This window comes from Apis cerana, linkage group LG13 (genome assembly GCF_029169275.1).
Source record: "Apis cerana isolate GH-2021 linkage group LG13, AcerK_1.0, whole genome shotgun sequence".
Taxonomy (NCBI): domain Eukaryota; kingdom Metazoa; phylum Arthropoda; class Insecta; order Hymenoptera; family Apidae; genus Apis; species Apis cerana.
Genome location: NC_083864.1, coordinates 5,461,937 through 5,488,922, shown reverse-complemented (window position 1 = coordinate 5,488,922; position 26,986 = coordinate 5,461,937). Strand labels below are relative to the sequence as shown.

Sequence of the window (26,986 nt, the reverse complement as noted above, 5' to 3'; positions counted from 1 at the left end):
AGCAGAGGTGGAGGATAACTGGTTTCCAAGGTGGCACGGTATTCGGAATGGCGAACTTGCGCCCCTACGTAGGAGCCACCCGTACCTACCTGTCGCCGCTCCTCTCCGTTCATCTTCCCCCTTTTCAACTACCTATACTCTTTCGCTACAGTGGCGGCGCGTTCTCCGGAAATTCCATGGAAGTCGAATCTCGCGCCACCCACGTCCGCCCACATAATTCCAGCAGGCGAGAGCTGTTCGGTTAATATCTCCCGCTTGCTGACACCGTCAAATAAAACATCCCCCACCCCCGACCAAGGGGATGAATAGACGCGTCGCTGGCCGACCAAGGTGTGTAACTCCTCCATGCATTCGAGATGCCGCGCCTCTCGGCGAATCTCGGCCTTTTATGCGGCTGATACGATATCGCGTTTCACGTACGCGTGGACGGGAAGGGGGCAGGAATGGGCAGAGTATCACGCACGCAGTATCGTGATCGGCTGATGCTGCACTTTTCTCGGGAAACGTCGACCTCGGGTTAGTAAAAAAACGGGGGAATAAAAGCGCCATATTTTATATGAATTTTCGCGAATGATACACTACCCTTCGTCGAAACTTCGAACGTCACGATTTGCCATTACTTTTGCCATTTCAAATTCTCCAAGACGTCCCTTCCTCTACGTTCGATATTTCCGATAAATTTAAAGAAACTTCGTGTAATCTTTCTTAATCGCAACGTTCGCGTGGAACGAACGACGGATTTATTACTTTTTTTTTCAAATTCGTCGAGTTTTTTCTTTCTTTACGGCACGATTAAAATCCTAGTAAAATTTCTAATCGAAAATTCATCTAAAATCGATCTAAAAATCTCGGGGGAAGGAGGAGGAAAGGATGTTCTCTCTCGTCGCAACTCGCAACAACCTCGAAATGAGATCACTCGCAAGGTTGTCATCGCAACCTGTGCATGATTTTTAGCATCGGGCAAAGCTGGTCCAGTCGAGTGGAGAAGAAGACGGAGAAAAAGTCGGGGGAGGGGGGAGGGACGGAAGAACGCAGAGGCAGAGTACTAGAAGGGTGGTGAGAGACCTAGAAGGGAGGGGGAGAGAGAGACGGTAGAAAGCGGTCCTGTGGGGGAGGGGTAGGAGATTCGCGCATATCCGATGGCAGGAGGAGGCGGCAGGGCATAGCCATAGCTAGGTGGAAAGAGAGAGGCAAGCAGAGCGAGACGAGGTAGGGAGATAAGGCTAACACAGCGAGAGAATGAGAATGAAGGGAGAGACGTTTCCACTATTGATCATCGAGGCTCAGAGTGTAATGCTAATCATGCCCCCTTCGCTCGTACCCATCCCCTAACACCCGCAGCCGCACCTACCCCTGCCCCACCAAACCTACCCACCCTTGCCGTCGTCGATTCTCTTACCCCTCTCCCACCCTTCCACACCTCCCCCCTCGGGAAACCGGCGTCCCTGCTGTGACACAGAGCCGGCAAGATATCGACTCTGACACCCTCGCGACCTATAAGCAACCTAAAGGATCTCTTCCGAGCTGTGTCTCTCGATCGGCTGTAGAGAAATTTAGAAAGAAATCGAACGAGATCGATTCGTTTCCTTCGCCGCGAATCCGAGTAGTTACGTACAAATGGTATTTGATATATCCTCCCCTACCTTTTCTTTTTCCATCGAAATTACCCGAGGTGTCGGATATCTATATCGATTGTGATATCTGCATACCCACCGGTGTATAATTCTCCGATATCCGAAATTGTTGTTATTTAACGATAATCGGGGATCGATCAAGTGGGATCGGTTTCGATGGGGCGATCGGTATTTCTCTGCGGGGGTGGGTTGGATAGGGTTTGATGGAGAAAATTCAGAGAATATGATAGGGAACGCGGGCCGAAATCCCGGCAGCGCGCGGCCGTAATACCTGCCGTAACGGGCAGCGTCAATATTTATCGATAGTCGAAGAGTAGCGGGCACGTTGGCGGTGGCGGAGGGCCGCTTAATAATTTCCACGTGCATCGGCCGTGTGTCTCCGCCCGGTTGTTCGGTGGCAACGATATTTGCCTAGCCGGGCAACATCCATTTTTTCCGCGCACTCCGCTTTTTATTTCTCATTTTTCCTCCTTTTTTCCCGTTCGCGGCGCCTCTCTCACCCCACTACCCTTTCATAATGGGAATGCCGCCGATGAAACAATCTGAGCCACGAAACACTCTGCCCCTCAGGTTCATCCTTTTTCGCCGCGCTTTCTGCCTCCTCCTCTTCCCGTTGTTTCATCGAGGAAACGCCGCGGTGAACGCACCGTGGAAAGGAGAAGTTTGGTACACGCGCGCGAGCATACGTGTGACCCAATGTGGGCAGGGTTTCCACACTGAATGAACGACGCCAGCATTAATACGGCAAATAATAAGAAGCTGTGCCTACGATGGAGCCAATATAATAATTACATCAGCATATCGGCAAACAAGAATCAGCAACCCTCCTCGGATGCCCTCGCTCGTGATTGAATACATAGCTATCTACAAACAGTCTGCGCTCGTATCCTGAATCCCTTCTCCGATCGCCCATCCCTGTTTCGCGTGTTTGCAACGATTTTGCGTTAACGCGGGGCAACCATAAACTTCGGATAACACTTTCCCATGGGGGAGGAGGGGGATGTAAAATCGTCTCGCTGTTAATTTGTAGAAATCAATCGTTGGAATTGGAATTTAGTATTTTTTTTTTTTTCGTTCAGAAAGGCAGGAATTTGGCGAAGGGATGATAGGAGGGGATAGGAGGGGAAATATGAAGCTATTTGTACCATTTCTCGTTTAGTTTGATGACTCGAGAAGAATGGAACAGAGAACGAAACAGGAAGGATCTATATATATATATTTTATATATATATACGCTGAAATGCGCGCGAATTTTCGACAGGGGATTAAATTTCGTTTCGTGTCAGCGGCAACCTCCGCGCGTTGGTCCCGCGTAAAAAAGCTTCCTGTATTGTTTCCTGACGGCTTCCATTGTACCGTCTATTCGCGGTATTTGTTCAGATCCTGCGCTTTTTTTAAGCAGCCATCGCCTGTCGGTCGGCATCTCCGTTTTGTAGCGGAGTGATCCGCGCGGGTTCGTTACCGGTAATGCACACTGTCGATGCAAGTCCAGAAATGACGGGTATCTCGTTAACGGGAAAAACGAAAACGCAAGTAGCCGCGCCGAGCTCCGGTTCTGATCGTTCTCGACGGACGATATTCAGATATTTTTACAAAATCCCCACACTTTACCCCGGCTAAAATATTGCGGATCGAACCAAATCTTCCTCTCCGTTCGAAAAAAAAAGTTAATCCCGCTGATTGCCGTCTTCGAATTTTTAATCGAATTATCTCGATTATCGTTTTAGTAACAAACAAAAATATCATTGGCAATATTTCGAGAAAATTCGACGACTCGAGTTGGAAATGGATACGGTAGAAATTAAAAATATAAACTTAAAAATATAAGCTCGTCACCTTGGAATCGATCGGGAGGAGATATTTAATCGAGCGCGGTGCGTAATCCAATTTTAGAGGCAAAGAGAGAGCGAGCGAGTCATTGACGCTCGCGTGGATCGTGGGCGAGGAGGAGACACACGCATAAACCCCGGTTTTACGATAGCGAGGAGGACTACGGCGTGGAGTGGAGGAGGAAGAAGTGGTGCGTGCGTGCGGGCCGCACGCCACAATGGTGGAAAGGAGCAAAGTAAGCCCCTAATTTCTCGAGGGGAGGTAAAAGTTGCCAGCCGTAAGCATCTCCGCGAAGCAAAAGCGGCCGGAACGGTGGGATGAAGGGGCGGTTCGGGGATAGGAGGGGAAGTGTATAAGCGGAGTCGTATCGGGGTGAGAGCGGAAAGGCGCTCCGGTAGTCAATCGACAGGGCGAGAGCGAGAAAAGAGAGTTTATATTGGGAAAAAGGCAAGGCTCGCGCGGCGAGGCCCGCCGACTAGAATGAAACGTTTAAACTTTTTATGAGTTGCTGCGTCGTCGCTCGAGCGAAGAAATTTCAATTTTGCCGCCCCTTTTGCCTGCCACCCTGCCACCGTTCGTGGTGCTGCCTCCTCGCGTTTATATATATATATATATACATATATACACAGGATTTTTCTTTCCTCTTTCCTTCTATGCCCGCATAACGTCTTCCTCTCGGCTTTCTTCGATTCGATTCGATTCGAATGCGCCTTTTTTGTCGTAGATTTTTTAAATATTTAAAAAGAAAACTATGCGATACATTTCGTATCGTGATCCCTCCTCTTTATACGTAGGAGTTGGATCTCGAAGGAAAAGGAAACGATCGACGAAGGGTGGAACAGGACCTCGGTCCTATCCCCCGCCTTCTTGTCGAGGCATAAAAGTCTTGATGAAGACGTCAATGAATATTTATCCTTTCTTGGCCGAGGCGCCACTACGTTCCGGCCAAACTCGTCGGGCGACGAAGGGTGGTTCGATGCTCGTTTCTTTCGAAAGTTAAACGGGGTAGATGGAGCGGGCACGATCGGTATTCAACGAGACAGAGACTTGTTCCACGGGAAGTTATGATTTTCTGGTTGGCGCGGGACAGAGGTGAATCGCGCTCATCGCGAGGAAGGAGGCCCTTTAATTGGAAAGCTTGGCGGGATTTACATTCGAATGCGTCTCTATTATCCACAGTCGATCGAGACGAGTTTTTATTAGGATTTAATTGGACGTTCGAACATAATGGAAAAGCCGAGGGCGTGGTGGGGAGGAAAGAACCTGTTAACGCATCTTTCCTATCGTCCGCTTAAAAATCGTTCGCGTTTCACCTGTTCCCTCCCCATACGTGTGCGCGTGTATTTACGTCACACTTATCGATCTTATCCGAGGAATTTTCCTATGGACGACGTCTCTTCCGAGATGACCGAATGGCGCGCCGCGGAAGGCACGCCTCGAGAGGCGCGCTTTGTATCAGAATTAACCGGCTGGGCGGCGCGAGCAGGGCGCGCTGCGCTCCCTTGCTTGCTGCAGATGACCACGGAGAGAAGAAGTTTCAAAGAGGCGCGCAAGGATAAAGCCACGACCGAGGTCGAGGGAATCTAAAGGAACGGGCGTAGATACGGGAAGAGGAACAAGAAGACGAAGAAGTAGGAGGCAACGATGCAAGGATGATGGAAGAAGAGAGAGCCGGGTAAAGACGGAGTCAGCGTTGCGCAGTCCTCCCCCGTTTTAATATGTTGACGCTCCGGGGAAAGGAGAGAAGAAAGAAGGGAAGAAAAGAGTAAGCGGAAAGAGAGAGAGAGAGAGGGAGAGGGAGAGGAAAAAAAGAAAAATATGCCTCGAACGAAGTCGCCGGAAGGGTGGTGGAGGCGCACCACAGGGAAAGAACGAAAGGGAAAAAGAGAGGAAAAGGCTAGACGACGACGACGACGACGACGACGACGACGAGAGCAAAAGGGGAGAGGAACACAGAGGGAGAGGAAGACTCGGGTACAGTGGGTACGGGAATCCACGGGGTTGGGCATTCCGGGGACGGCACAAACAGAGGACCAGGCGAAAAGAAAGTTTGCCGTATAACAACAAAAGACGTTTGTTATTGGCGCAGCATTTGAATTGTCTCTGTGTCGGCGGGCCTCCTTATTGGCCGAGCCGAGGCGACGCGACTCCTGCGCTGGTGGGGGGTTGCAAGGGGTGGCCACCACCCCCACGCCCCTTCTTCTCCATACCCCTCCACATCCCTCACTTCCTCGCCTCTCCCTCTTCCCTCGCCCTCCTCCGCCTTTCCCTCCAGCCGACCGTTTTCTATCCTCCGGAGAGAACGGCTATACACGCGGCTAAGTGTACCGCTATCTGGACTTCGAAGCTACCTCCGACACTCTGCGCCCACCTCCTCCTCATCACCACCCAGCCGCCTCTGCCGGTACCGCCGCTGCATCACCGTTCGCTGGAGGCTGCTACCTCCCCGGGATGACCCTTTTCGCCTGGCGTATCGGCGTGCCCGTGCGCTATCACCCGCTACTACTACTTCTACTGTTGGCACTACTACTGTTGCACCACCACCGCCACCTCCCTTCGTCGGCCGACGCTGGAAAAAGTAATGCCTCGGCGAAGAAGAGATGCAGCCCGTGGCTCTTATTTCATTTCGGGGGGAAGAAGCGTCGCGACAACCCGGACACTGATGCGACAGCTCTTGCGCCTCGAATTAGGGCCTGCGGATCTTGCGTCCCGAGGATCTAACAGCCGAATGCAAATTCACCTGTTCTTCCTCCCGCGCGTGTCTTTGTGTGCATGCGCACGCGCGCCTGGATCAGGAACGTGATGGATGGTCATGATATACTTTGGATGAATGCAAATGTGATTTTGGCAGTATTCGAAGAAGGTAATTGGAAATCCTCGAGGATGGCGAGGTGAAACGTGTAGATGTAATGGATCGTTTCGGATGGATTTGAAGGAAAAGAATCGAATCAAATTTAGAATTTACTTATTAACATTGCAAGTAACATTGTCGGAATCTCTTGTGACGATTGATCGGTTGCTTGTGTATTTGAGATCGGCTAAACTCGGTTTAAGTATAGCACCAGTATATCAAATTGTCGAAGTTTTCGAGGAATGTACGCTTTTTCAATTACGTTTAAATCTGAATTCCAAAAAAAAAAAAAAAATAGGAATTTTAAACGGGTAAAATTGGCAAACGAACGCAGTTTCGAAAATATTTGCGGCCGGTTCCTGACTATGCCCACTACTTTTCTTCGACATAGTTTTATGTTATTGTATGCTAGCCACCACGTGTATATATATATATATCGATGAATTGTCTCTAAAATGTTCGAGTAGATTGTTCCCTGATATCTATCGGTCTGGTATATTGTTACCAACATGTGCTCTTCACGATTATTCTTGGAATTACATTGGAAATTTATGACACGAGTTCGAGCACGATTTTACGAGACATTTTCGCGTCAAAAATTTTTTCGTTCTCCCTTCACCCTGCTTAACGTATGGCCTTCGTCGAAGCCTTCGTCGAGGCTATTAATTAAGACAACTGTCAAGACAGGGGGATATCCGCGTCCCTTCGACTCGACGATACTCGACGGATGTCGATCCGATTATTTATTTGAACGAGCGTTGAAATCGTTAACTCGTATCGTCTAACGAAAATCATGTTTAACGCGAGAAAAGGAAACGTTGAATTTTCGATCGAATTTAAATTTAAAAAATTTCGTTAATACAGAAATTTTCCAACATTTGTATTCGGAGCACGAAATGTTCGTTCGAGTAGGCAAGTATTCATCGATGATGTTATTTTAATAACGATCGATGATTATTATTATTACATCAATCCAATTGAAAACAGGGAATATATTTTTAACGGCGTTGGTGCCACCGAAACCAAAGTCGTTTCCGCGAATGGCTGCGCGCAATGGTCGAGCTGGCAAGTCGCAGGAGATGCGGTCGGTAGGGAGTCAGACGACAGAGTGCAGCGCGTGCACGTTGGTTTGTTCCTCTCCTTCGCCCACCTGCATCGTTCGGAGAATGCGTCTAGAGCTGGTGCTACCCCAGCCTCTGCTGCCCCACGTACTCGCTTGAAAAGAGGCGTGCGCCGCCTCCAGCTCTCCCACTACCTCGCACCCGCCCCTGTATCCTTCATAGGTATATCTATATGTATATATATATACACGCACACACATACATATATATATATACACACGTATACACCGGCATGCATACCTTGATATACACACGTATACACATGACGTATCGCTTTCGATCTTGCTCTTTCGTACACGCCGATCCACAACTCCTTTCTCCGTCCATCCGATGCACGCACTCTCTGTGTTATCGGCGGCGTCGCATAAAAGCAACGACGACGGCTACAGGGCGAGGATTCCCCCCTGAAAGCTTGCTGCACACCGAAGAAAGAGACGCTCGCGGGGAAAAAGCAAGCGGTGGAAAGAGGGAAAAAAGGGAAACGGAGCGAGAGGGACGGATCGGATCGGGGGAGAAAAAAAGCGAGAGGGATGAATTGGAGGGGAAGGGCGGGGGAGGAGAGAAAAGCGCGAGGCAGAAGCAAGACAACTAACGGGGCGCGCGAGAAGCAGCCTCGAACGCGGAACGAGGGTCGGCGTTTTGCAGGGGAGAGGGGAAATGAAAGCCCACATCCGCTCTCTCTACGTGTTCACCCCTACCTTCCTTATCTCCCTACCGCGATGCCTTCTCGCCCCGATACCGCCACTGCCACCGTCCCACTACTCCCCCCTCCCTCCCCCTCCCTCTGTCTCTCGATTTCTCTCTCGCTCTCTTCGTGTGTATGGTTAAATATTGCATTATTGTTTTAACGGCAGGGAGGAAAACAGCGTAGCCGAGCGTGCCCGCCCGCAGAGTTGCGCGCATCCGCGCCGCGTGTACACTCGCGTCGCGTCCTCCGCGCTCGTATATCGGCCGAGCTATCGCGTCCTATCGCATCGTATCGTATCGTATCGTGTATCGTCCGATCGTGTTTCTCATTATCTCGTCGTGCCGTCTATCTCGATCTTCATCGATCGTCATCGTCACGTCCCTCACGTCGGGAGTCAGTCCTAGCCGTCGTCAAAGGTATCGTACCTTCCAATTCTATCTCTTCTATCCACGCTCCACGAACGAAAACTCCCTTTCTCTCCTCTTCCCCAAACTCTTCCCCGGCCGAGGGACGAAAACTGCCTCGACCCAGTTGCGTTTCGCGTGTCACGTTTTTTCTTTTTCAACGAGACAAGCGAAGCGAAGCGAGGCTCCGGAGGCGTGCAGCCGTTTCGCGGCAACTCGTGCAACATCTTGCCAGGGTGCCACCCCCTTGCCACAGAGCCGCAGCTTCCGCGATATACACAGCGATCCCGGCAACTCCTCCATCTCCTTTATTCCATCGGTAACCACCGCCTTATCCCGCGCTTTCGTCTCCACCGAGCAACCGCCAGCAACGCCGCTGTACCTGCTACTGCGCGCAAGGCCATTCGGCTCGGCCATCCCTCCCCCTCCCCGCTCCACGCCGCCTCTCTCCCTCGCTTCCGCCGCCTACCGCCGTTCTCCGGCGTCGTCACCACCCCCTCGCCCACCCCCACGTACACTCACGGCATCTCAACAACAAGTACTCGCTACCGGGTAGCATCCGACACAACACAGCAAGTCGCCCTACCACCGCCACTCCCGACCACTTTCTCCCCCGCGTCTCTCTCGCACCCTCGCACCGCTCCGTTTCTTTGTCCTTCTCCCTCGGTCTGTTGCTGTAACGCGGCCTCCGCGGGAGGCCCGGCTCGGCGCGCCGAGCCAAACACGATATCGCCTACTAACCGTGCATATCTCGAGACAACCGGTCCACCCGACCAACCACGGGATCCCAAACAATCTCTTCGCGAGACCACGAGTTCCACTACCCAGTTTCTTCAACCCCTTCTCCGACCTTCGTTCATTCACTCTCCGTTTCATTCTCGTCTACTCTCGCAACTTACGTACGTATATATATATATGTATAAAGTATATATATATGTATATATATGTACTTACGTACATAGGAATTCTTACATATGTACGAATCTACTCCTCCTTCTCCTTTTGCTCTCCCCCTTCTCTCTCCCTCTTTCTTCCTTTCTCTCTTTCTCCTTCGCTCGTGTAATCTCTTCATCTCTTCGTTCAACTCGTTGTAGACTCGTATCGACGTCCATCGACCTCTTCCTCGCTCCTTGCAAGTCGTTTTCAAACCCTTGGTCGATCGTCCCTTCATCCCTTTTCGGTTTACCTTTCGGATCCACCGCAGTTGTTTTTGTCCTTGCTCCCCCTCCTCCCCCGCTCCGTCTCTAAATCGATCTTCGAAATCTTTTGTTCCCTCGATGCAGGAAGTGGTGAAACGTAGTGGTAGTCGTCGTCGATTGCTCTACCACGTGGAAGAGAAGTGACTCGAAGTGAAGCATCGATGGCTTGATCCGCGTCGACCACGGTCTCGCGTGTGTGATGTGCAGCGCTTGGTGCCGATCCAAACGTTTCCACGAACGATCGTGAACGTTGACAGTGGACGCACGATAGTGACGATACGAGAGGAGGAATATTAGCGGTGCACGAGTAATGAGAGAACGCGCAGGAAGCTGATCGTGACGGAGAGAATCAGAGTCTCGTTTATTACGAGTGTAATCGACCATGCAAGAAATCGTGTAAGTAATTGAAACGTTTCGTCGATGTGAAAAGTATCGAGCAGGAATTTGATAAGAAATTGTCAAATCGAGTTTCGCGATTCGCGCAATGCCCTTCACGGAAAACGGGAAAAAACGTGGCTCGCGAAGTAACGTTTATCAATCCGCGATTACTTTCCACTTGACGTCTCACGTTGCTCGTATCGTGAATTGAAATCGTGCAAGTAACCGCGTTGCGTAAAATTATTTCGATGTCGGTCAGGATTCTCCTCTTTTCTACGTTTTATAATTACTCGTGTTTTATGTTGTATACGCGAGCAAGGTACGTCCGATCATTGATCGGTTGAATCTACTTCTGTTCAAGCGAGATTATTAAATCGAGACGAGTTTTTCGAAACCGAAAAATCGTACAACTTTCCGACGTTTTAATCCGTCCAAGATTTTGTCTGCTCGACGAATCTTTAGGAGAGAAGTTGTACGATTGCCGAACAACGGTTCGGCAAAGAGAAACGTAGGGATATAAAATTTCGTGGATTCTATTTCATAAAGCGCTTGGAAGCGTTTTGCGTTTCGCGACGGTGGCGAAAGTTTTACGATGGCGCGGAGTCGCAACTTGGGTAAATGCATTTGCAAGCAATGGCCTGCAAGATGACCTGATAACAATCGCGATCGATAAGGAAAACAGCTTGCCGGACGATAAAGCGTAAACACCGCGTTCCCTTGACAGCATCGTTCAGTCTGCCCGCTATAAAACGTGATAATACAAGGGACAATGCTTTAACCGATGAAACTTAGTCGGGTCGCACTTAGGGAAAATTAATTTCCTTCTTCCCCTACCCCCTCCTCCGTTGGGTAACGTTTCCTTTTTTTCTCTTCGCGAAATTGTCGCGCTTTCAGTATCGATCGTTTCTCGCCGATGAGATTTTTATCGGCGAGAAGAAGGCGTCGATGAAACGCGTGTAACACGCGTGTTTCCTGTGATTGCCACCTTTTTCTCGATGATCGTATAATAAAGTGAGATAAGGGAAACGATACAACCCGCGATATTACGCGTGGCGTGTTTTCTTCTTGTAACTTCTTGCAAATTTACCCGAGTCCCGATAATGGAGGGGTTATGAATACGGAATGGGAACGACACGGCCGAGAACCCGATGTTCCTTTGACGGCCTGTTATGCCGGTTATGTTCCTCCTCGAGGCAACAATTTTCATATCGTGCATCGCGGGGAGTTGTACGTGCTCTGGCTGTCGCCACAGTTCATCACGTGGGAAATGATTTCGTTGTAGTAAACCCCGCGTTTTCTTTCTCTCTCTCTCTCTCTCTCTTTCGTGCATTAACTCTCTCTCCCCTGATTGAATTTCGGAAAACGAGATTACTTTCTTTTTTTCTTTAAGCTCGATCAAAAAAAATGTACGTATAAAATTGTATCGCGGATAATTAATATTTCCTTGGCGAATATCGAGTCGATTAAGGGGGAGAGGGAAGGGAAGAGATTTCGGGTGGAGGGCAAAGTTTGGAAGCTCGAGTATGGGATCCTGTTTGGAACGGAGGCGGCGGAAAGGTGCGTGCTGTCATGTCGGACGCGTGGCACGCACTGAGAATCGGTGAACTCATCGTTGTGTCGGGTGTGTAGTGTATCGTCGGGCGCCGACGCTTGTCCCCTTCCCTTCAGGCCGCCCTTTCCTCTACCAGCCTCGTCCTATCCCCGCCGAAACCGCGAAACCTCGAAGCTCCATGCTCGAAAAGCTGAAAGCTCCTACCTGCTCGACAGTCGCGTGGCTACCGCGCCACCGTTCGCACGAAACCGCTGCGAAATATCGCCCATCGTTTCCGAAATATTTCCGATACAGTGATTCCAACGATTCCAGAAGAGAGAGAGGGGGGGCGGGGGATATGTTCGGCTTGAAAACAGGAACAAATAATTGCATTTCGGTTTCTCTTTCAGAACGATGCCTCGATATTGAGGGGAGATGGTCGAGGAATTAAATAAGTAGAGGCGATAAATAGAGGGAAAGTTGAGACTCGAGACTTAAATTAGAAAGTAATCTATCGAATATAAATGTATTATTATTCACGAGGAAGAATTCTGTTCTCTCTCCGGGATTAAAACTATTCTAAATTCGAAGAATTCGGTTGGAAGATTGACAGGGAATGAATTTTTATTCATAGAGATGTCTTAACTGTTGCATCGTGACAACGGAGGCGAATCGAAAAAGATGATACACGATACACACATACACACAGTATTCCGAACGGTTAAAACCATCCCCTCCCCTCCTTCTCCCGATAGAAATTATATTTAACCCACCGTTTAATCAGGGTTAAAGAATTCATCCGTGGAAGAAAAAAATTTGGCATTCATGAATTCCAGCAATCGAAAATGTAATTTGACAAGGTCTATATTTAATAATATATATATATATATATATAAAGATGTACCTGTACAGGTTACACGGAACGATAATAGGTGTGGTTAATGCAAAATTCACAAATTTCCAAGCCGGCTAACGACTTTTACGCTAAATGCAGATTGGGAGATGCCGGTGTTCGGATTGATTTTTTAATTTGCCCTGACAATGCATATTATTACACGGACGCGGTGCAGAGGTTTGATCGACAAGGAAACCGCGGTTTTTGAATAATGTATCGCCCCATTAAAATGTAATCGGTCCTCGGCTGCTAATGCGAACACCCGTTTCGCCCCGTATTATATAACGCATCGCGGTGGTGGATGCATCCGCACATCCCGTATCCCTCCCCCTCCCCCCTGTATTTTGCAATTAAACGTGCACACACGTGTAAAGTCGATTTCGATCCGCGCGATCAAATATAGCACGGCGCTACGGCCAAGTGGAAATTAAAACGTTCGTCACGCCGCGCGAAACCTGTCTCTATTACGAGCCTCATGAAATTGTAATTCCATATATTCATCCAAGACGTTTATTTTCCGCGAGGCGTCGTGACTTTCGCAGCGAAACATCTCCACGGAGGAGGAAAAACACGGCAGATCTTTGATCTATCGTATCAAAGTGGATTAATTACTCCGTGTAGGGGCATTATAGAGGGGCGGGGCGGAGGAAATATCGCGGCCAACTCGCTACGAACGAGCCTCGTGTAGAATTTACACAAGCAAATTACACAAGTTTCGCCTGTATGAAATCGGTAATTATAAATCGGCCACTCGGAATTTATGGAGAGGGTTGCGGCAAGGGGAGTTACGAGGAGGCGGCCGAAGATAGAAATATGCTCGAAAGGGAATCGAGCGAGATTAGCTTAGATCTTCTTCGAGAAGATCGGGTGGAAAACTTCTTCCAATAAAAATATTTTTCCAATTAAAATATCGCTCGTGTATAAAATCGAAATAAAACCAAAACTCTCTCGATGTGTCCCCCCTCTTCCCTCCGAAGAAGACGCTCGAGATCCCGAGGTCTGGAGTAAATTTGAAGGACGAGGAAGGGAGGCACGGGGGTGGCGAGTAATTCGTAGGATCCGCGATCGTCGAAACGAGACTAACGAAGAACACGTGGGAGGAACGATTCGGGGGGGATTGGGCGATAGCAACGGGTCAGGAATAATCCGCTCTCAGGACCGAGAGGGGGAGAGGGGGGGTGAGAAACTCGTAGGCGATGAGGAACAGAGGAAGAGAGGAGGAGAAGGGGGGACGCAGAAGGGGAGCAAGTTGCGCTAGATGATATCCAGAGGATTATTCTCTCCCGGTCGCATCACAAACTGCCGTGACAAATCGCCCTATACTTTATGAGACAAGTCTTTCTTCTGCACAGCCACTCACTCCTGCGAGGCATATATCACCCGATCGTCGATATATTATCGCCGCGACACCCACCGTCGCGTAGTGTCAATACACGATGCGACGAAACAAATAGGCGACTGTAGGCTTTCCTGTAGGAGGGAGGGGGAGGCGCGTCAGACGAAATCCTTGGTGGATTTAGATCCGGAAGGATATATAGGCGAGGCGGCTCTTTGGAGAAGGATCGATGCATTGGATCCGTGAAAAAATCCGTCTCCCTGCTCCCCCTCTTGTGCGCAATAGTCGTTCCAAAGTCGTTCTTCTGCTTTGGTCGATTCACGACAACCCGGTCCCCTCTTTATTAATAAAGAGCCTCCCCTTTCGACTCGAAAAAAGATAATTATACGCACAAATTTGGTGGAACAAATTTCTTTGACGTTCTCATCTCACCTCTTGGACGTGTTGGTAAAGATTGCGTGATTGTAAGAATAGATTAAACGGCTCGAATTTTTGAGTGGGAATGAAACGTATCGATTTCGACGTGTGCGTATAGAAACAGAGGTGAAGAGAGGATTGTATATCTTTTTCGAGGAATCATCGTTGACGGTTCACAGTGTTGGCGAATGACACTACGGTTAGCCAGCGCAATCGCCGCAGACACTCGACTCGACTCGACTCGACGGGGAACAACGTCTGCCCAGAACGTCTAGAGAGCGATGAAAAAGGTTTCGAACGCGCGAAAAGAGTTAGCCTTAGAGATGGCCTTCTCTCTTCCTCGAACCCCGTGATACGCAACGTCCAAACGTCTTCTTCTGTTTGGGTAGGGGATGACGGCTGGAGGTTAGAGTCTGGGACAGCGGGAAAAGTCTTTAAAAGGGCTGAAAGGGCGTAGGTAGAACTGACTGGAAGATAGGTGAATGAGTACGTGAGTACATATTTGTTTAGCTAGAAGCACTCGCTAAGTTCCGTCCTCTTTCCTCCTCCACCCCCTCCTGTGTTTCACCCCTCATCCTCCTTCCATCCCGCCACGATCCTCTATCGCGCTTCGCCTGTTCTCCGGACACGCGGACACCGTTTTTCGTGCCCGAATTCAATGAATGGATCAACGAATGAATTCGTACCGAAGCGAGAAAGAACCTGCTTCCCACTTCTGATCTCTCAACACCCTCGAAATAGTAGAGGGGAAGTGGAAGGGGTTCCTTTTGGCAATGGTGGCGACCAGTATCCGGTTAATCTTTCACGCTAATGCGTTTAACGCGGCCAACTCGCGTAATCGCGTTCGAGTGTATCGCCCATTCGGTCGAGTCTTGAAATTGCGGTTTTCGCGGTTTCGTGACCCAGTAATTCTCCGTCCGAGGCGAAAAACGAAATATTCGCGGTTCTGAGCCAAATGGGGGAATTAATGGAAATTTCGACAAATGGGGAAATTTCATCGTCCCTTTCTGAATCATGGATAATCTCTGTTGTTTCTTACGATTCGATCGAAAAAGTGAAAAGATCGACCGATTCGAGAAAAAAAAAAACTTGGGTTCGTCTTGAATTCGAAGGGCAAAGAATATCCATCCATCTATCCATCCATCCATCCATCCTTCCCCCATTCGTAAAATGCTTCCATTCGCGTGATCGTTACGCACGTACGGAACGAAAGTGTACGGAGAAACGAGCAGAAACGTAGCAGAGAAAGAGAGAGAGAGAGAAAGAGAGAGAAGTGGATTGCGATATTTTGCGGATACCTGATGGATTCGACCGGTGACCGGTGAATTTTGGAGCGGGGGAGGGGAGGCGGACGTCAGTCGACTGCACAGGGTGGAAAGGAAGGAAGGAGGTGTGAGAGAGGCGGGCCGGGGATGGCGCGGGCGGTATAAACGACAAACGGAGCGTGGAATCGTGGCCCTTTGTGTGTGCGAGCGTGTGTGCCTTTGCTCGTAGCAAAAGGGGGATCAGGAGACCGAGAGAGCGGGAGAGATGGTGGAGGAGGGTGCGTCGTATATCGATACTCGCACGGTCGAGTGTTTGCAGCGATATTTGGTCCATTTCCATTTACCGCACGTGGCGCGTTTACGGTTCACACCTCTTACCCCACCCCCGCGGTCCACTTGCTCGTCACCCCCGTCGTTCGACCGTCGCCACCCCCGCGTAATGGACACGCAAGGTGTCGGCGACTATGCAAACGAAGCCGCTCGACCTTTCTGGAGAATTGCGAATAGGTGGGCCCGAAGGGTAGCGAAGCTTGTTTGTCGATTTTTATTCGAGCCGATAACACTTTAAAATTCGAGTTATTTGCTCTATTGCCGGTAGATCGGGGATCGAGCTTCGAACGAGGGAAGTAAATTAGATAGGAAAGAAAAAAGCGGAGAGTTATCTTCTCCGTTCGAATTTTTTTTCCTTTCCTTTCCTTTTTTTTTCTTCTCTGTCTCTTTCGAGCGAAGAAAAGGAGGACGAGACTCGTTAATAAAATTTACGGACTGAAGAGAAGTTAATCGATTTAAAACGATCTCGTAATAGTAAGACTCGTTACGTACGATTCGAAGGAATGTAAGCTTGGGATATTAGGGTCGAGTCGAAGTCGTTGGTAGTGGACAGACCGTATATATCGATTCCGCTTGGACGTAAACGCGCTTCTCGGGTGGGAAAAAAAATTTAATATATCCAAATATATCACAGCAGCAGCAGCAGCAGGCGACGATCGGCCATTCAGAACTCCATAATTTGATATGCAGCGAAATCGAGCGAGAAAGCAGCGATGGGGTGGAAATGGTTTTTAGGGTGAGGAGCAAGGTGAGGCAAAAGGATGTCGCGGGGCCGAGGGGGTAGCAGTTACTGATGGGACGTCCCGAACAGATGTGGACATTATTCATTACAACTGACCAGCAGACTTTCCGAATACTATCGTCGTCTTTAAGCAGAAGAAGACATCTTCTGCTCCTCCTCCTCCTCCTCTTCCTCTTTCTTCTTTCCCCATTTCTCAAGATTCTCCGAAAATTCGATATATCGTTTTTCTTTTTCACCCCCCCAGAGTATTTTTCTCTCATGTTTTTTCCAATACGCGAAATTGAATCGCGATGCTCCCCACCCCGTAATTTCGGCAACCGAGATATTCTCGATATCGTCGATTCACGATGGATTTAGATATTTACAGAGGCAAGGGTGACGCCACCCCAAAGAAAACTAATTTCTCCGAGGAGGGGAAAGAAAAAAAGAGGAAGAGAAAAAAAATAGTGTCTTGGAAGAAAACGGGACAGGATCTCGATATCCCAGCCTTCTCCACGACTTCTTTCCTCCCTGTGGAACACCGATATACATCACGCCCCTTCGCTTTCCACTCGCCTACCCCTTATCGCTCTTTATCTCGCAATTCCTTCGACTGACCGCCAACTACCACCGACCCGATCGTGCACAAGCGTGAAAAAGGCCACGCGGCTCGCTACATCACCGTGAATTATGTCTCGTCCGTCCACTTCCACCCTCCTCCCCGCCGCCCTCCTCTTCTCCCATCGCGTTCTCCACTTCTACGTCGCGAGGGGTGACCTCTCTCTCCCCCCTCCCTTCCGCCCCGGCGATCCTCCGTTTCCTCCACCACGCAGCTACTCTACCTAGCTTTATGGCTTAAACAAAACTTTCCTATATTACAAGTCCGTGAAATATGAATACGCTGGCAAAAGGGAAATCTAGATGGGCGACGGGAAGGGTGTGGGTGTCGGAGGGTGTTACCGGACGGCCGTGAACAGGGGGTGTTAAGGGGGTGGATCCGGTCACTTGCCTGCCATTACGGGTCCCGCGCACTGCCGCTGGCAAACCCAATTTGTTATCGACTTATTGGCCAAATTACTTACTATTACCGCAGATTTATTTCGCATATTAGTCCACGGCTACGCCCACTCGTTACGTCTCCATTAATTACAGGACGCTGGTACGCGTGTCCTTACCCCGCGTTCTTAATCGCGTCTACGTGTGTCGTGTGCCTTATATCAGGAGGAAAAATATATATATATACATAAATACATATCGGAATTGCGTTAAAAAAGAAAATTGCGTTATACGTTGTTTCTTTTCTTCTTTTCTTTCGAATTTTCTCATCGTTACGATCGATGCACGATCGATACGAATTGTGAGATTTATCTCGGGATCTTTGTTTAATTATTTCGAGGAAACGGAAAGCTCGCGTTCTTCGTCCCCGAAGAAGCGGAGATGATTGTTTCCATAAAATAAAGTATTTGTAGTAGATCGCGATGCGCGGAGGGAGGGGGAGAGGGGAGAGGGGAATCGACACACGTCGTTTTTATCGAGAGGGTTTGTTTTAAGAAAAAGAGCAGGGGTCGGGGGCCGGCCTGCATTACACAGCTGGTGGAAACATCTTTTAACCGGGATTATGATTCCCACAGTTACGAAAGTGGCTTCGATGGAGTCGATGTAGCATCCTGGAAATTCCAGCGAGGCCGCGCGGCGCTCTTTACACACGAGCACTCTCACGGGCTGAACATACAATCAACACGCGAGTTTACCTTGAGTATTTTTCAAAGAACGATACCGCCGCGCTTCGAGTTCTTTCAATATCGACAAACTTCGAATAACTCCGGGAGTGGGGGTGGGGGAGGGGGCGGGAGAGGAAGGGGAAAGGGAAGGGGACGAGAGCGGTTATACGGTAAACAATACACACCGCGACATTAACGGACCTTCAAACAAACATCCTGCTTTGCGCTCTTCTTGTTTGAGCTCTTTCGCCAACGAACAAACGCTCCTCCTCGTCGCGTCGATGCGATCTTCCTTTGAGCCGGCTCGGCTATAAATTGCAGGAAAAACGTCGATTCGAGGAAAACTCTTATCTCCTTATAAATCGCGTGGATACGCGTTTATAATCGTGGGGGGAGGGAGAGGAAGGGGAGAGAGAAGAGTTACGAGGATATCGGACGAAATAATTTTCGTTGAAGAAAAAAGAAAATGTTGAACAATTGAAATATTTAAATGGTATCGATCCGATCTGATGGAAAAAGATGAAGAAAGAATGGAGAGGTAGGGAAGATTATTACGGAAGGAACGATTATCCTTTATACGTAAGTTCTACTTATTCATCCCCTGCATGGGAACAGGGGATGGCGGAGGACACAGTGTGGCGACTCGACCAAAGGATACAGCCAGGCGGAGTGGAAAGACGATAAAATGTGCCACGTGTTACCGTGGCACTTGATATTCATGCACGTTCGTCCGTAGCACGTCGAACCTCAACTAACGGATACCCTGCAATCTAATAAAGATAAAAAATAACGCCGACTTCCACTCTCTTGGACGATTCTCGCGACCCTTACCGGCGGCGCGAGTTATATTGAAAAATATATATCTCCCCTATGCTGACCCATCCGTAGCCTGCATATAAACTGCCCCCTTATGGAATCTGCGAGCAAGCGTCTCTACGAGGTATTAGAACTCTCGAAATGGTCGCGCCACTCTGTCACGGTCATTCGTGATCGTACACTTTCCCCGGCACATGGACATTTTTCACTTTGGACCTTTCACGCCTTCAATTCTCGACCCTTGCTCGCGAAGGAAATGAAATAATAATAATAATAGTAATAATAAGGAAATACTCGTATTGAATACTCTGCGATTATCGCGAATCTTAGCCGCGCGTCTCAGCAGAGCTAAGTCGACCGTTAACACGCCTACGAGGATGCGAGACTTTGAAAGAAACGCGAACGGTGAAAAAAATCGCGGAGGAGTGTGTCACCAACCGCGATGAGGGAGAGGAAGGATAAAGGAAGAGGAGGAAGAGAGGAGAGAGAGAGGATAAAAATGAGGGAAGAGGCGACGAGTCAGGACGAATGTTGACACATCTGCTCTCGACGGGGCGGCGCTCTCCTTTCAACTTCATGAACCGTGGCACGGCTATTATTTATTTAATGCCTCTCGTACCGCGTTACACAACTATTTACATAGAGTGGCTTGGTCTTGGGCCGTGGATGGAGGACGCGAACGAACGAGGAAGAAAGAAAGACGGCCATATGCGAGTCTTCAACGCCCACGAACCCCGCCTCGGTTCCTGCGCCTCGTGCGAGACGAGCACGCGGATCGACAGTGTACATAAGTGTGTACAAGCGCGGAGAAACGCGGCCGATTTGTACAAACAATCCGACCCACATTGCCGAACTTGTATGCAACGCGGAATTTTCGCCCGATTCTTCGTATTAACAGTTTCTGCTTGTTTGCTCGCTCTTCCCCTTTGCCCCTCCGTACCATTGTTCCCGATCTATTCTATTTCCAATTCGTACGATTCTACAGGGATCATTGGCGAAATTACATTCCTCTTTATATAGATATATATAGATATACAATTCGTTAATCTACGTTGCCAAAAATTAATTAGAATGGAAGAAGAAACGATGCTTGCGAAACGAATTTAATAAGACGAGATCGAATATTGTCGTTGAATTTTTCATTGGACGCGTAAACTCCCCCGAAAACGAATCTCTTGGCGAGCTGCCTCTAATCGCTTGGAAATATACATACATATATATATGTATACATACGGTGGATCCGCATTGTTTATTACTCGCTTTGGAATAATGGAAAATCGTATTCCGGGAAGGGGGTGGAAGGAACTGGATTCCTCTGGGTTGGGAAAAGGGGTTGGTACAAGCGGAATAATGTTTATAACGCCTCGGTTCGACGGAATACGGAATTTGTTTCTTTATCGGCTATAATTTTCTGGAATCTACACACGAATAGGTCCCGCGCGTTGTACCACGGGAAGGAAGAAAGAAGGGGGTGAGCCGGTAGTAGTTTTCGGATACACAGCCCTTTTGTATTGAAAAGCGGAGCGTTCCGCAGCGTCGCGTCGTCGTCGTCTCTCCCCGATCGTATCGACAGCTCTCGACGACTCTAAAATTTTATTTGACCCTCTTTCGCGGAGAAAAATGTTTCTCGAGGTGCGGCCCTTCTCCCTCCGAGGTGGTAAGGGACGGTGTTTCTCGATCGTTCCTTGCCACCCCGTTTCTCATAACTCGCGCACCGCCAGATTTTTACGTCGATGATATTAAATAAAGATAGCCTCGTTCTTTTCTTTTTCTCTTTTCTTTTCTTTTCTTTTCTTTTCTTTCTTTTTTTAACATCTATAGCAAACTTAGATATTTCGAATTGAAAAATTTCCCTACGAAAAAGCATGAACAATGAGCGAGAGAGAAAGAGAGAGAGAGAGAGAAAATTGTAATCGTTCTATCGACATGAAATGTTTCATGAAAACTTGGACATTTTGTTGACCAACGTTTGATATTAACAATGTGATACTCGACCAAACACACACGATCCAACGAGTCGGATAGAGAGAGAGAGAGAGAAAAAATTGAAGCTTTTTTATCCTCCCGAGCGAAACGAGTGACTCTTATGAAACAAAGTTTAACAGTGTTTACAGGGTGCGGTCCTGCAAGCTTTGAACAAGTATAGAACGAAATAGCGCACGAATATCTAACATTGTTCCAGGGGTGTGTTCCTTATAATTTGTTCGCCCAGGGTACATACATATTTCATGTTCTTTAATCGAGTTTACACGGAACGGAAAATTCGCAGTGACTTATATTCCATCGATCGGGATAAAAATTAAAATTAATGATCATCCAACCAAACTTCGTACTTCTCCTCCTCCAAGCAATCCTCTTTCTCTCATTCCTGAAAGTGAAGATTTTCAAGAAATCTGTCCCTTCTCCTATGGAAGTCGAAACCTCGACGTATAAACTTTTCATCGTGGTTGTCCGCGACGCTTGTAACCCCTCCATAAAAAGCAGCGGCGCGAGCAATGAATGATAAGACGTTAAAAAAAAGAATCCGGATTCGATCTCTCGTTTGACGTGGCGGAGGATGGTCGAGGGGGAGAGGAGGGAGAGGTTGGTCTCGCGTGAAATAAAGAGACATACACGCGGCCGCATTATGTGAAAAATATGGTAATAATATTGCCGGGGCCAAGCAAAACAGGCACCCTGCATGTGAAATATGCGGGATCGCGGCTGCAGCGAGTCTAACCCACCCTTCAACCACTTGCCCGCTCTTCGTCACCGTCGTCTCAACATCTCCGTTGTTCGAAAGGGTGTCGCGATGGTACCTTTTCTTCTTCTTCTCCTTCTCCTTCTTCTTCTTCTGATTTTTCACCCTCGAGCTTCGCGCCATTCGCGTTTACTCCTTTTCTCTTTTTAAAGCACCTCATCCGCCGCGATCTTAGAGCGCACCCTTCCTCCCCCCCGGATTCCTCGGCAGCGCCCACTGAATACAAATGTGGCTTTCGTGTACCGTGGAAGGAAGCCTCTCCTAGCTTCGTCTCGCGACCATGCTTCTCCTCCACCTCCTCCTCCTCCTATCGCGCGATTCTCGTCGAATTAGCGAGGAAAAACAGGGAACCAGCTTCCTTTCCTCTCCACCGCTTCCTTTTTCCTCGACTTCCCGCCGAGAGACGTGATTTACTCGAAACCGTGCCGATGGAAATTCTTGGCCTGGGAAATCTTCCCTCCCCATGGTTCGCCACACCGCGCGAGAAGTTGGCGTTAAATATGCTGCGCGCGAATTGTTTTTTCGCGAAATTGGCAAAATTCAACGGTAATTTAATTGATCGAGCGCAGGATCGTAAAGAGAAATTCAGCGTGGAAAATTGGCCGTGGGGAGGAGAGAGAGCATGATGCGGGTGTGTTCGCGGCCAGGTCCGAACATTATCACCGGACTAGAGTTAAAACGATTACTGTGTTTAATATTCATTTCGTTCGCCGTCTTGAATATTAATGCCGATATTATAAGAGAGAGGGAGGAGAAGAATCGAGCGCGCTAAGGTGGCAAGAGAAGGGGTGAACGCGACGAATGAATGTAAACTAAACCGTGGAATCTTCTCTCGAGTCGAATCGAGGTTTCATCATCTTTTTATCGGGGAAGATGCAATAAGAATGGATCATTCTCGTCGAAAACTGCGCAGTATTTTTATCACAACGTAAAATTTCTCCGTGTTAATCAGCGAGCTTTATTCTCGCGATGAATCAAGCCAGCTTGATCCATCGGTTCACGTCGCAACCTTTCATTAGTGGAACAAGCAGAGCCACCCTCTCTCCGTTTAAAAGTCGTCTTACATTTTCTTGGATATTTCCTCCTCCTAATTCCCGAGCCCCGAACAACCTTGCATTTTTCTCACCCCTTTTCGACCATCCCCTCGTCGGCCTACCCTCGCGGCGTCCGCATGAAAAATATCGGATAATTTTCCGAGTCGAGAAATCTGCTGTTGCCGGACTTAATTGTATCATCAGTGGAACTGCTCGTTTCCGGGGAGAGGGAGAGGGAGAGGGGAGGAGGCTTGAGTAATACCGTATAATTTTTAACCGCGATTTCATTCGATGCCTTAGCCTCCGACTTGGATGGAGAGCCTCTTAATAATCCTCGTCACGACAAATTCCCTTTTTTCTAAGAATATCAAGAATTACTTGAAATTCTTTTCGAAGGAACGATTAATTTTGCAACGATTGCAAAGAATATATCGTTGTTGTTGAAACAAAGAGGATCTTAATCCTCGGACGTATCGAGAGAATGGTGAAATAAAGTTTAGAGAGACGAGGGGCGAGAAAGTTGAGGGAAAGAAACAAGATATCCGGGGCGAGGGTGACGATCACCCTCCTCGCAATACTCGCTGGTGGAGCACCGGAAGTGAGCAGAGAGGCGTAGGAATGCAAAAGCGGCGAGAGATGGTGGAAAAAGAAAGGAAGAAAGAGAGGAAGGAAGAAAAAAAGCAACGGGGGTAGACGAGGCGACCAGTGGTGGCAGAGGCGGAGAACAGAGGTCCGACGTCGGCCTGACGGACTCTCTCCCGTTTGTGCAAACAAACCAAAATGGACTGCGAATAAATATGCGTCTACGAGCAAAAGCGAACGCCCGTATGCTTGGTCATGATCCGTCCATGTACGAAGGGGGACCAAGAGGGTGGGAAGAGGGAGAGTCGCGCAGCGCGAGGGGGCGGAGTACGTCGGGGATTTAGGGACCTTTAATGGAGCTCGTCTGGCCGCGACTGGCAGAAAAGGAATTCGCTACTTTCCATTATTCACCGCCTTCCACTTCCTTTCCTCTTCTTTCTTCTCCTCTTCCTACCTCTTTTTCTCTCTCTCTCTCTCTCTCTCTCTCTCTCTCTCTCGAAAAGACAACTGAGAATCCGTGAGAACGATGGCATCGATGATCCACGGATCGTGACCTCCTGTCATTATCCCGTGTTCCTGTTTCTTCCTATTTTTCAGGGGCGAGGGGGGAGGTTTAAGAATTCCCGTAAGAGTTTCCCGTCAATGTTGGCTGCCGCGATTAATAACGCAACGGGTAAACGAAGACTTCGAGACGCGGGCGAGATTTACCTTCTTCTGTTTTTCGGTATCTGGCAAAGAAGCAACGAAATCCACGAGGTGGAACGTCGGGGAACGAAGAAAGATCCTTTCATAATTCAACCGGCCACTAATTGATACTGAATTATTAACCGGAACGAAAGTAAAACATGGCGCGCCGCCGCCAACAGATTATACGGTGATTGCCTAAGGATGCTAGACACCCAGCTTCCGGCACAATGGAACCTCGAAGATTGTTCTAAGAAAACAGGCGTCGTTTATCCAGACGTGTCTTCCTCTCTTTCGTGTATAAAGGGCGTCGATATTAATTTACCATCGCTCATCACTTCCCCTCTCCTCCGAGGAGAATTCTTCTCGAACGTTTACCCACTTCGACCCCTATCTCAGAATTGTTTGCGCAACGTCCGAGAGAAAAACGACACGATGCATCGTTTCGTGGCTACTATCGTGGAGGATGAAACGAGTCTCTCTCCTCGTCTTCGTTTCGGGCGAGTTCGATTTAAAATCGAAGAGAACCTCTTCTGGAAAACAGCCGCAACCCTCGTAATTTCTTCTCCATTTTTTTTTTCTTTTCTCTTTCCTCCCGCGTGGGACACGCGAGAGATGATTAATGGCGGGAAGACGGAGAGAAGAAGCCACGAGGAAAGAATAGCGCGATTATCCGAGTACAAACCTTGCCGGGCCCGCTGATGCAGTGGAGAAAAGGAAAAGCTGACTAAGGCAAAAACCGTTCTCCACTCGCAACCCCCTCCTCCCCCCTCCCTCTCTTATCCACTCTTTCCTCCTGTAAAGTCTCAAGGGTAGAAAAGAGTGGGACGCCGCTTACCACCAAGTGGATGTAATTTTTCCGTTGTTTGATTTTCATTAACGACTCGTGGCCCACAGGCTTGCAACGCCGCTGCCCCCGCTGACGGTGGAAGATGGGGGTCAAGAAACAGGGAAATTATGGGCTCCGCCAAACAGATACATCCTTTATTTCATTTTCTTCGACGGGCCAAGTCGGAAATTTCGCCCCCGGGAGAGAAAGAGAAGAGAGGGACGGGGGCCGGCTAATGGCGAAAGTTAGACCTGTACCGGGGAGGGAGATGAAACAAAATATTTCGCGTTTTATCGCCGCTTGTCATCGAGGGGATGAAGGGGAGAAAGAGAGGGAATAGGAGCTATCGGGAAACGAGGCCAGAGGAAGGATAATGGAATAACGTTTGCCTCGATTGAGCATGAAATTGAATAATCCTGAACAAAATACTATATTGTTCCGATAATTCCGCGTAGTATCGAGGAAAAACACAGATTTATTCAATTTCGAAGGAATAGAATTAAGGGAGGGGAGGATATATCGGGATTGATGCGGTGGAGAAAAAGAGAGGGGAGGGGGAGGGGGAAGGAAAAATTCTTGCTGTATCGCGTGGAGAAACAACGGTGCACGTTAAACCGGTGCACGCGTAACGAAAATCGCTGAACCGGTGGATGTAAGCAAACCCGCAGAATGCCGAAATTACTCTCTTCGATGCACCCTCTGTCCCAGCTTCCTCTGTTATCCGTTCTCGTTCTCACCCTCCGCCGATCTCTCCCCAATTTTCCATCCATCCCTCCCCTTTCTCGTGCTCTTTCGCCACGCGCTCTCTGCCTCTGGACACCCTCCCCTTCCTCCCCTTCTCGACCTTCTGTATCTCGCCTATCCAGCTGCGACACTCCCAACCTCTATGCGTTAATTCTTGTACATACAGACAGCGGATACCTACGGGAAAGGGTATATACTTCTGGCAACGTTTACCTTGCATAATGCCCGGCAATCTTTGTTTCCTCCTGTTCCGGGTTCCGTTCACACGCGATCGTTTTTCACAACAGCGTTCCTGCTCTCATTTCTTTCTTTTCTTTTTTTTTTGGAATATCCACGTTCGCCTGAGACCTGTTCCACAATGTTTTCCTCGATGCTTTTTCGAAAAATTGCTTGGATCATTCTCCTCTCTCAAGAATTATTCTTTCCCCTCAAGAAAAAAGGAAAGAAAGAAAGAAAGAAAGAAAGAAAGAAAATTTCAATTCGAACAACATTCAATACGGAGGAGAGTTTGAATTGGTATAATGAAAAATTCATCGATAGGGACGATCTCTCCCTTTATTAGATCGAGCAGTCGAATTGACAGAAGATAGAAGAGAGCGACGCTATCGGAGGCGATCGTGCGGCAACGAGCGGATTCTACTAATTGATACCCGTGAAAGGCCGCCTCTGTACATTGTCAATCGACGATCGGAGAGAGACGGAGTTCGGGATGAAAGGCAGCAGGATGGGGAGGGAGGGGTGAACGGTTCAGACCGACTAAAATGAACCTACGAAAGAGGGAGGGAGGATGGGGATCGAGGGACCAGGTAACAACACCAAGTGAAAAGAGGAGGACGACGGTTACGACGATAGGAGCTCGAGTTTTTGAGAGGCTGACGAACCAATCACGGGACCATCTATAATGTACACAGGCCGTTAACGATGGAGACCAGAGACATTCCGTCCGCTTGGTTCTAGCCATTTTCCAAATATTCCAGCTGGTTACCGAGTCGTCCCAGGAAACCTACTACCACCCCCGCCCTGGGCTTGCTCACCCTTTTCTCTTTTCTATGGTCCTCTTCCTAGTCGCTGGACCGGCTCGCCCGCCAGACGTTCCTGGAATCGTTAATTCCTTTCAATATTGCAGGATCCTTTTCGAACGTCAAGTCGACGGTGGACCATTGCTGGACATCCACGTTTCCATAGAACGTTGCAATCCTCTCCCTAAGGTGTACCCCCTTAAAAATTTATCAATCC

The 26,986-nt window shown here is 48.7% G+C and overlaps 1 protein-coding gene across 32 annotated transcripts in view; it reads left to right on the top strand.

The window, feature by feature from the left end:
- LOC108000201 (forkhead box protein P1) overlaps window positions 1-26,986 on the top strand; it is a 199,376-nt gene that overhangs the window by 143,660 nt on the left and 28,730 nt on the right. The window contains exons 1-2 of one of the 32 annotated variants that reach the window (XM_062083811.1): window positions 8,353-8,540; window positions 9,812-10,123. The exons of the other annotated variants lie outside the window; for them this stretch is intronic. The gene's annotated coding sequence lies outside the window, so the exon portion shown is untranslated. Of the gene's footprint in view, window positions 1-8,352; window positions 8,541-9,811; window positions 10,124-26,986 lie in introns of those variants that run through there. 32 annotated transcript variants of the gene reach the window in all.